A 10,781-nucleotide genomic window follows, 5' to 3' on the forward strand; every position below is an offset into this window, starting at 1 on the left:
AGGGTGTGGGCATCCCGCTGCCTCAGCCTCTGGAAGCCACTGGGATTACATGTGCTTGCTGTGGCACCCAGCTGGGTTTTTCATTTTTTTCTGAGTTGGGGTCTCACTCTTGCTCAGGCAAGTCTCAGAACGCCTAAGGTCAAGCAATTCTCTCTCCTCAGCCTCCCACAGTGCTGGGATTATATGCGTGAGCCACTGCGCCTGGCTAAAATATATTTTAATTTATACACTTCATGTTTTGGATTTGAATTTGTTAAAAAGTTTACTCTGCATTTGAATCTATTAAAAATATATTTTGAATGTTCCCCCCAAAAGAAATATCAGCTGTTACACTTTATGACTTAGAAACACACCTATGTTCAATGAAGATAGGCACTTTAATAATCATAAATGTATTGAGTCCATTTAAAATGTTATTTAGCAAATTATATTCACTATGATAAACATACACTAATTAATTTTAATATGATGAAAGCTATTCACATATTTCTGGGTGATCATTCTCATGATAGTTAAAATCATTTAATACATGAAGTATTAGATGATTGTTTTACTGTTACTGAGTATCTCAGAGACTTAGTTCTTGTCTTCAATAATTTTTTTCAGTGACCTCTATCATTAAATTTAAATAAAATATTTGACTAACATGGCTAGTGCTCTTTTTAAATTATGTTTCTTGGGAATTGAAATGTAAGAATTTATTAAACCTTTCTTTCTTGCCTTTATTGAGAACAGTGATAGCTTGCGTGATACCTAGGATCCTTGTAGATTCATGTCATAACAATTTTTTTTTCATTTTAGACCTAGTAATTAAATTCTTCTTTGACTTATAATGTTTCTTTTCACATTTTCAATCTGAAATTGAACTTCTTTGTGCAAAAGGAACTAATGATAATCCCATGATGTTTGATTCAAAATTTACTATATTGTGTGTGTGTGTCACAATACATCAGATCTCTGAATGTGCAGTTGCAAGAACCTAAGTTTCAATTTGTCACGTTCCTTTCTTGAGTAGTTGGTCTGGGGTTTGTGTAATAGGAAATACTATTGGAGAAACCAATGATTTGGGAAACGTTTTAGGAAGATACTATTTTCAACTCAAAAGGATATATTTTCTTCCACATAATACATTTTAAGACCCTATTCATGGTTTATGCATAAAGAAAGCACATCTTCAGCAAGGATTCTCTATAGCAAGTGTCACAGTTCTGATAAACAAAGTGAGTGATTCTTAGTATTCTCATTTGCCTCTAACTGGTGCCTTCCTTTTCTGTGAACCAGCTTCACTTTGCTTTATCTTTCTGTGAATAATTCTTCTAACCTTACCACCTTAATGGGCATTTTCACTTTCTTGAGAATATTTTTCTCGTTCCTTCCTATCTCATGGGTCCCCCCTATTCTGGTGGGCCTTTGTTTGCAGGCCAGAAGACAAGCCTCACCCACTCCAGGCTCCCACCCACCATTTCTGGCCCACTTAAAAAATGAACATATTTCAGACCTGATGGTCTAGGAGCAGTGAGCTAGGGGCTTCTCTCAAACATTATCTCATTTAATTCTCCCAAGGCTTTATTTTTTAATGCTCTAAACTTTGCTTTATTTGTTTATTTTTTTAGAGAGTCTCACATTGTCACCCTTGGTAGAGTGCCCTGGTGTCACAGCTCAGAGCAACCTCCAGCTCTTGGGCTTATCAGGCATCCTCAAACTATGGCCCACGGGCCACATGCAGCCCACTTAGGACATTTATCCGGCCCACTGGGTGTTTTTGCCACTGCTGCCTGTCCTGCTTAGCAGCTGACTCATCCTGGGGCCCGCAGTCCAGCCCTCCAATGGTCTGAGGAACAGTGAACTGGCCCCCTGTTTAAAAAGTTTGAGGACCCCTGGTATGTGATTCTCTTGCTTCAGCCTCCAGATTAGCTGGGACTACAAGCACCTGCCACAAAGCCCGGCTGTTTTTTTTGTTTGTTTGTTTTGTTGTTGTTGTTGCAGTTTGGCCTGGGCCAGGTTTTGAACCTGCCACCTTCGGTATATGAGGCTGGCGCCCTACTCACCGAACCACCGGTGCCTCCCCAGTGCTCTAAACTTTAGAGTCAAAGTAAGTTGATGAGGGTGTATCCTCTTTTTTCACTCTCATGTGCACTTTGACTTTTAACATTTAACTTAAATTCTGATTCTGTTCATGACTCAGTCAATTCTTGATGTACATTTAGAATGGGACTTTTTCTGAAGCAAACACAATGTGAAAATCTAAATATCCATCAAATATTATTGATTTATGGTATTTAATGTGAATTACTATGTCGTATTCAAAATTATACATGTTTTTGCCTGCTACTGTGGGATGATTTTAAACAATTATTAGGTAAATATAGATAAAAACAAGATGGCATCTATTTTGCTAGCAGATTTAAAAAACTGAAATATATATGGATGCTGGTTTTGTATAGAATATTAATGAAAAGTTACAGGAGAATTGTTAATGTACCTAAGTTTAGGATAAATTATGGGACTTTTATTTTTCAATTTATATTGTACATATTTTTAATCAAAGCAGATGTTACAGTGATACAAGGATTATGGACTATTATTTTCCATTTCTTACCATTCTCTTGGTTAAAAAAGTAAAATTTCACTTTGTAAAAAGTTCTATTGGTACATTTAATTTATAGTAGTTTGGATTTTCACAGTAATTTTGCAATATAGTTTTGTCAAAGCACTAACGGTTGTGTTTTAATACTGAATTATGGAATTTCTCTAGTACGGTTTCTTTATAAGGTCAAGTCCTGATGACAACTACAATCTTCTATTATTGGCTACTTTCTCCTTGAGAAAAAATGAAGTATAGCAGCGATCAGTGATGACTGTCTCTCTGTGGTTTTCATATGAGTGATTCATTTCAGAGACTTACAGCTGCATGAGATAAACCATGCCATTCCGTTTTGAGGAAATGAATATCAAATGAATGTATACCACATTTGTGAATGATAGACTATTTTCTTTTTATGATACTCACAAATTCACTCTTAGAGAAATTATGTTAAACACATCGATGGGCGAGACTGGTATCCAGGATTGAGTCTCTTGCTCATGATCAGAGTGGAGTGATTATTTTGGCAAGATCTCTCCTCCTGCAGGCATCTTCGTAAGAGGTGACTGAGAATATTATTTGTGTGCATAGATATTCTGTCTTGAAGAATGGGAGAACTGTACAGAGTGTTTCAATATCATGATAGTCCTGGAAAATTCAGTGAAAATTTCAGCTCATCAAAAGAGGCAGAATTTCTGTGTGATCGAAGATGACAAAATGTCTAAATATCTGAAATGTATAAGAAGAATTTGATTTTTGAAGACAAGTTCATTTAATTCAAGTGACTTTAAAAACTACTCATACTGTTTACAGCAACATTGAGGTCAACAGTTCTATTTCTTATGTAAGATGAAAATGTGTTAGTGAATCCACGCAGCCTGTACCTCTTAAAGTCCCTCTTATCTACCCCTCCTGTCTCTTCATCATGAAAAACAATTATACCCTGAAAGGCATGTCTTCCCCTACTCTGTTCGCAGTCCCTGTGACTGAAAATTGACTGTCTGATGATTTGTACTCCTCTTTGAAAGCATCGAGGTTCAGGTGGCAGCTCCTTAGTTATCAGGGATTTCTTTTCCTTTTTGATTAATAGACAGGTAATCTAATAACTCTCCCTCAAATGCTACGAATTTATGACCTCCACAACAACTCTTAAACTAGCCAGTAGCTCAATAATTTTACCTTAGTAAAATTAATATGCATGTTATTGCCATTTCTTCTTGATGTTGTTAGTGTTTCTGAGTGCTTCTTTCATAATCTCAGTCTTTTCTTCCCATTATTCCACCTTCCCATGATAAGGTGGCCCTTTTCCTCAACCAACTGTAAATTTAAAAAATCAGATGAAATAGAAAATACCTTAAAGTTTCTGAGATTTTGTACTTACCTATGATCAGTTTCCTTTCCACCCAGGCAATAACATTTTACTTAGCCATAATTTTTTTTAATGTCAATCTTTTTTTCTTTTTTTAACCCAGCATCCAGCTAAATAGTCACTTCCTTTCATTCTTTGTTCTTCATGACCTTTTAACATTCAATTGTATTTTTCCTTTTTTAAAAAAAATTAATATCTTGTTTAGCTTCTAAATGTTATGAATTCGATTTTAAGAGCCATCGGTTCTCAGGATTGTCCTGGATTTTGTCAATGTAACAACCAGTTGCTTTTGTCATATTTCTTGGGAAAAGGCCATATGTTCCTCATGACTTAGACACCAGCCTGTTTTCTATTTCTTTTCCATTTTTGAAAATTGTACCTATTCAATCCAGTTTCTCATCTTATTGAACTATACCTTCCTAATAATCATGATTATCATCATTCATATGACCTATCATATTTGGTTCAGAATTGAAGGTTACTTCAAATTTGTGATTTGAAGACTTCCTGATCCCAGCGATCTGCTATGACAATTGAAGGGCCCACTATTAACAGAACTATTTTCCACTAAACTACTTCCTCCTTGGAATGAAATATTCAACTTTACTGAACTCCCACTTTCATCTTGGGCCCCGGTGCAATGAATCTCCTCATTTGTGTTTTATTTTAACCTCTAAATACACTGTGACATCTATGATATTTTTTGCATTTATCATATTTCTTTTTTTTCTTCTCTACTTGCACTTTCTCTTAGAATAGAGCTGCCATATTAACAGAGTGTCTACAAATGATTAGTATTATTGAGCATCTATGAGCAATTTTTTGAAGATAACAGGACCCTGAGGTAATAGAAATATTGTAAGCATGAGTGAGAACTAAAATATTTGGGACTTCGGGATGTGGCTTGGTCATAACATTTCAGTGGTTGATACATGAGTCCAAAGTGAAGTTCAATACCTGAATTAAAGATGAGAAGAAGGAAGATGAATCGTGAAAATGTCTACCCATAGCTGACTCTGGAAGTTGCTGCTGCTTTTCTGAATTCGCTTTAAGATCATGTGTGTTTCATAGTGTACACTTCTGCAGACATTTTCATGAAACACAGTCTAGAGAAGTCCATTAACCACTAATGTTTTGGATTAAAGACATGTGAGATTGGATGAGGTATTGAACTTGAGGGTAGATGTGCAAAGACCTGACAAAGATCTTGTTATACTCTCCAGTTAGGGAGGAATTGAAATATTTTGCTCACCTGTGACAGAAATTTTACCATATGGTTTTACATATATTGGGAGGGACTGAATTCATCACATTGCAGATTCCACATTCTAGGGCCAGCTGGACATGTGCAGGTACAGGGGATGGGTGTGGTTCATAATAAACACAAAGTAAACCTGCAGGGTTCGTGGCTGTGTGTTGTCTCTACACTAACAGTAGCCTTTGGCTGCCTCACTTAAGCACACTTACTTGGTAGGAGATTTTTATGTAAATGACAATCTCCGAAGTAGATTATCTCCTAGTTTGGGTCTGTAGCAAAAACAGTCGTCCCTCGGTATCCACAGGGAATTCATTCCTGGATCTCCCTTGGATACTTAAATCTGCAGATGCTCACATCCTTAATATAAAAGTAGGTAGTATGCACATCCTCTTGTATACTTTAAATCATGTCTAGATTACTTTTAATACATAATGCAATGTAAATGCTATGTAAATAGCTGCTGTGCAGTACTATTAAAAATTGCTTTTTATTTGTATATTTTTTCTTCAGATATTTTCAGTTTGCAGTTGGTTAATTCTCAGTTGTGGAACCAGTGGAAACTGGGCCGACTGTAGTATAGGTAATGTTAGGAAGATGATACATATTTTATCAACTTTGTTCCATGTCTTAACATTCCTAGTTACTTCTAAAGCCTAGGAAAATATTCATCCTGCTCAGATCGATATACACATTTTGGTCTTTCCTAAAACTATCCATTAATTTAGCAGTAATTCATCTCATCTTCTGAACTGAGACATTTCTTCTCTTTCTTCAGGCTTACTGGCTTGGTAATCAGTTGTCTCTTATTAAGCACATAATTATTGCATGCAGAGAGCCTGATTCAGAAAGGTGAAAGTTGAAACTGTTTGATTAAATCCACTCAGAAAGCTGTCTTTAACCTTATCATTAGAATATAATCATGGCTAGTTCCTAGAATTTTTTCGATCATTAACTAGTGCCTGAAGGATCTTTTGTTATCAATGAGTTCCATAAATAGTCTAAATCCAGTAGGAAAAATTTCCAGTCCAACTTAACAATCAAAAGTGAAATTTACTTAAAGCCTTTGCTTTTTCACCTCCTGCAATTAATTGGGTTTTGTTTCAGCCGAGGAGACCTATATAGGTAGATGTGTGTATGTGAACAATTTCAGATCCACGTGTCAACCTGCACTTTATTCCTTTTTCAACAAGTGTTTCTGACTCTGCCCTGCTTAGATTGAGTGGTTTGGAGCCAGAGAGGTAATGGAGCAAAGGTGAGCAGGATGGGGTAAGAGAAAAGGATGCTGGTTTTGACTGCTAATTGCATGGTCTCCCATGGGTGCTTCCTGTCTTGATAGCTATTCAGAGGTGATGGTCTAGGGCTTTCATGTGCTCAGGACAATCCCTCTTTCCTGCCTGATAGCAAACCTCTGGCTTCTCTCTGCTAAGATCTTTGGAGGGTTCTTTTTCTCCCACATGGTCCACTTAGAAACCTTACCTCTTTTTCCCAATTTGGTAGAAGTACAGCCTACGCCTGAAGCATCTGCATCTCTTTAGTCTACCGCAAGGCAGCCAACTTCTGCCTTCTGTGTGCGTGGGGTCCCTTCTGCTTTCCTGGGTGTGGGTCACTATCAGAGCTTTTTTTCCTTCCAACTGCAAAGATACCTCAACTCCTCTCTCACTTAGGATTAATGAATAGGGGACTCCCATAGAAGCCCAACCACCTTGCTTCAATGAAAGTTTCTTTTTCTTGGCCTTTTCAACCTCAATCCTTTTATATGATTAGGTGGCTGTTGAGCTGTGGGTCTTGACACCAGGTTTTAGTCATCTGATTTTGTGTCTACCATCTGTCTTTGGACTGTGAGGAGGGGGTATGCCATTATTGTCTTCTTATCTAAAGTACAAAGAGAATTATTTCAGCATTCTTTTACATGTATTCGGACATGGTGGGGAGAAAATAGGAAACCAGATTCCATGTTCCAGATACTACAATGGACCTTAAATAGAATATATTGGGATCTATAAACATGTAGAAAATGTATTCACAGCATGTACACAGCAAATGAGACTCTTAAATAAAAGAGGTGTAAAATTCCGTTGCTTTTCTTCTCTTTTTTTTTGGGGGTTCATTGAAGTACAAGAAGTGTCACACACTGAGACCCCACCCCCCATCCTCCTTCTCTCTGTTCTTCCTTTCCCCTACCCCCTCCCTCCTTCTTTCTCTCTCTGCTTTCCCCTTTTCCCACACCCACTGTGTCATTAATTATCTATCCTCATATCAAAATTGAATACATAGGATTCATGCTTCTCCATTCTTATAATGCTTTACTAAGAATAATGTGTTCCACTTCCATACAGGTTAATAGAAATGCTGTAAAGTCTCCATTTTTTTTTAATGGCTGAGTAGTATTCTATAGTATACATGTACCACAGCTTGTTAATCCATTCCTGGGTTGAGGAGCATTTAGGCTGTTTCCACATTTTGGTGATTGTAAATTGAGCTGTGATAAACAGTCTCTAGTACAAGTATCCTTATGATAAAAGATTTCTTTTTCCTTCTGGATAGATATCCAGTAATGGGATTGCAGGATCAAATGGGAGGTTTAGCTCAAGTTCTTTGAGGTTTCTCCATATTTCCTTCCAAAAAGGTTGTATTAGTTTACAGTCCCACCAGCAGTGTAAAAGTGTTCCTTTCTCTCCACATCCATGCCAGCATCTGCAGTTTTGAGATTTTGTGATGTGGGCCATTCTCGCTGGGGTTAGATGATATCTCAGGGTGGATTTGATTTTGAAATTTGATTTCTCTAATTAAGGACGACAAGCATTTTTTCATGTTTGCAAGCCAAGCTACTGAGGTTGTCAGTAGAGATTAGCCAGTTACCAGTGATGTGAATTCAGGCACATTTATTAACCACTAGGTGTATCAGTGTTCTTATCTTTAAAATATACATGAAATTAATACCTACCTAATATTTGAGAGTTGTTATTTACACAAGCAATTTAGAGAATACTAGCTATCACACCGCAAATATTCAACAATTGATGAATCATATGAAGACTGGAGATATGCTCATTTCCTTTAATAGGAATTGAGGTTTCTCTTCACTAGATGTTTCTTTTTTTTTTTTTTTTTTGGAGACAGAGCCTCAAGCTGTCCCCCTGGGTAGAGTACTGTGGCATCACAGCTCACAGCAAGCTCCAACTCCTGGGCTCAACCGAGTCTCCTGCCTCCGCCTCCCAAGTAGCTGGGAACACAGGCGTCCGCCACAACGCCTGGCTATATTTTGGTTGCAGCCATCATTGTTGTTTGGTGGGCCCAAGCTGGATTTGAACCCACCCCCTTAGGTGTATGTGGCTGGCGCCTTAGCCACTTGAGCCACAGGCGCCGAGCCTCACTAGTTATTTCTATCTTGGATCAGAAGTCTTCCATTTAGAAAATAAGAACGTGTGTGAAGGTTAGTTTATGAGTTAGTAAAAACTCATAAGTATTAAGGATTTGGATTTAGGAGTAGGAGATAACCCCTTATCAGTACTTCAATACTTTGAATGGTGATTTCTTGGAGCTATAAGTACAGAAATCACGTCCTAACAGGAAATTCAACATGGAGAATGATGGTCTCTCCCGCACCTGTGCAACACATCAGTGTTTTTAAAGGAGAACTAAAGTTAAGATACACACATAAAACACTACAGACATGAAAGGAACACATTATTTCTTCGTGGTGGTTTGGGAATAGTCAATCACTAGCTTACAGTTGATCATAATGAACTATCAGTTGATTGGAAATCTCTGAAGCCAGGCTAAATTTCATTACCTCACAGCAGATTGTTTTGAGTGGTGACAATTTTAGGGTTGCTATGCTTAGTCAGTTCCCTTCATCCATCAAATTCCCAAAGGGAAGAACTACTGTAAACAGAATCCCTGGAACAGAATGAGGTTGAACATGAGCTGCTGCCATGTGTCTCCTCAGTTTCGTGCCATGCTGACACAGGACAAATAGACTATTTTTAACTTGTTACACGCTTCCTTCAGAGGTTACCAGTAGAAGATAAAAAGATAAAAGACACCAAGATAAAAGTTCACCGAAGTGGAAACCTAAAGGACCTTTTCCATCTGTTTGGCACAGAAGTTATCTCTTTGGGAGTGCGATTTCATCACAGTTCTGAGCACCTCTGACTTCAGATTGTGGTGTTGAAACACAGCAGCAGTTGCCAAGGCCTCCAGGATGCCTCTTGTTACTTCAGCCGGAGCGGTTTCTTATTTGTCATTTTCATTTTGGGCTTACACCTAAAAGCTATGTTCTTTTCAGTTAAAAGAAAAAAAAAAAGGTTGGAAATTAGCTAAACTATAAAAATGGCAAATAATTGCTTTGTAATCTAATTCCCAAATATTTCTTTATCATTACATACATTAGATAAATTTATTAGTGAGTGATCTATCACATTTTAAAGTGAAATGCTGGAAGAAAGGTTAAAAAAGTCACTCATTATACGTGCGGTCTCACCTAATTTATAAGAACAGATCAGGTATCAGCACCTTTTATGGTCCGACATCTAAATCCTAGTTTTCTGATACATTTTTCAAAAATAAATTTTGTTAGCTATTGTTGAAGAGAGTCACAGAATCTGAATTGAAATCACTTGAAGATTAGTAAATATGTCATTTGATATTATTGACTTTTATGTTTTGGCTTACATGATTAATAGAATTATGTATTTCATTTTGCTGAAGATTTCAATTCCTCATGACTATTCTGAAATGAAGAAATATTTTTATTTTTTTTCCTACCAAGGTAGATGACTACTGATTGTTTTTTTAAGTATTTGGATAATCTACTTTCAAAGTTACATCTTTTAAACCTGGAGACTATTGTCTTAAGTGAAATGACTCGATAAAAGCCAAATATTACATGTTCTCCGCTGTAGGGAGGAAATAAATAATATGAACACACAGAAATGCAATAAAGTGTGTTGGAGACTAAGAAGTGAGGGAGAGAGAAGTGGGGAGAAAGAAGTGGGGTTCTCCATATACTACTTAGGTGAGGGCTAACAAAAAGCTTGGACTTCACGACTACATGATGTATCCATGTAACAAACTTGCACATGTGCCCCATTAATTTATAAAAATAAATTCTATAAAAGGGGAAAACCCCACAAAATTTCATATTTAATCAGTTTTATATATAATGGCAGCCACAGTAAGTACATATTACAGATCTTGAGGTATTCAGTAAGAAACCCAAGAATCTTAGAATCATGAAAGAAATTAATCTTAAATTTGGAGGGTAACCTAAAGTCTTATATAGTACAGAACTCTAAACAATGGTTGGGATAAAGAGAAATACAAATAAAGTTTTTCTCTCTGCATACTTCAGGAGAGGATATAACTCTTAAATATGTTCATGTATTATGATCAGAAAATCAGTATTTTAATGTTTTGAAATGGCATATGACTCTTGAATTCCCTCTATCAGAATCATGCAAACTGTACTCAAATTGGTATAAAGCTGCAAACTTCTTGGCCCCATTTTGAGAAATGTTGATTGCAAGAAAGTCCTCGTTCTGAATAATCTGATAACTATTTACTAATAT

General features: G+C 36.8%; 1 protein-coding gene across 1 annotated transcript in view; it reads left to right on the plus strand.

The window, feature by feature from the left end:
* GPC5 (glypican 5) overlaps positions 1-10,781 on the plus strand; it is a 639,568-nt gene that overhangs the window by 312,882 nt on the left and 315,905 nt on the right. The gene's annotated exons all lie outside the window — the stretch shown is intronic.

Source organism: Otolemur garnettii, unplaced genomic scaffold (genome assembly GCF_000181295.1).
Source record: "Otolemur garnettii isolate 467f Iridium unplaced genomic scaffold, OtoGar3 scaffold00034, whole genome shotgun sequence".
NCBI classification, from domain to species: Eukaryota; Metazoa; Chordata; class Mammalia; order Primates; family Galagidae; genus Otolemur; species Otolemur garnettii.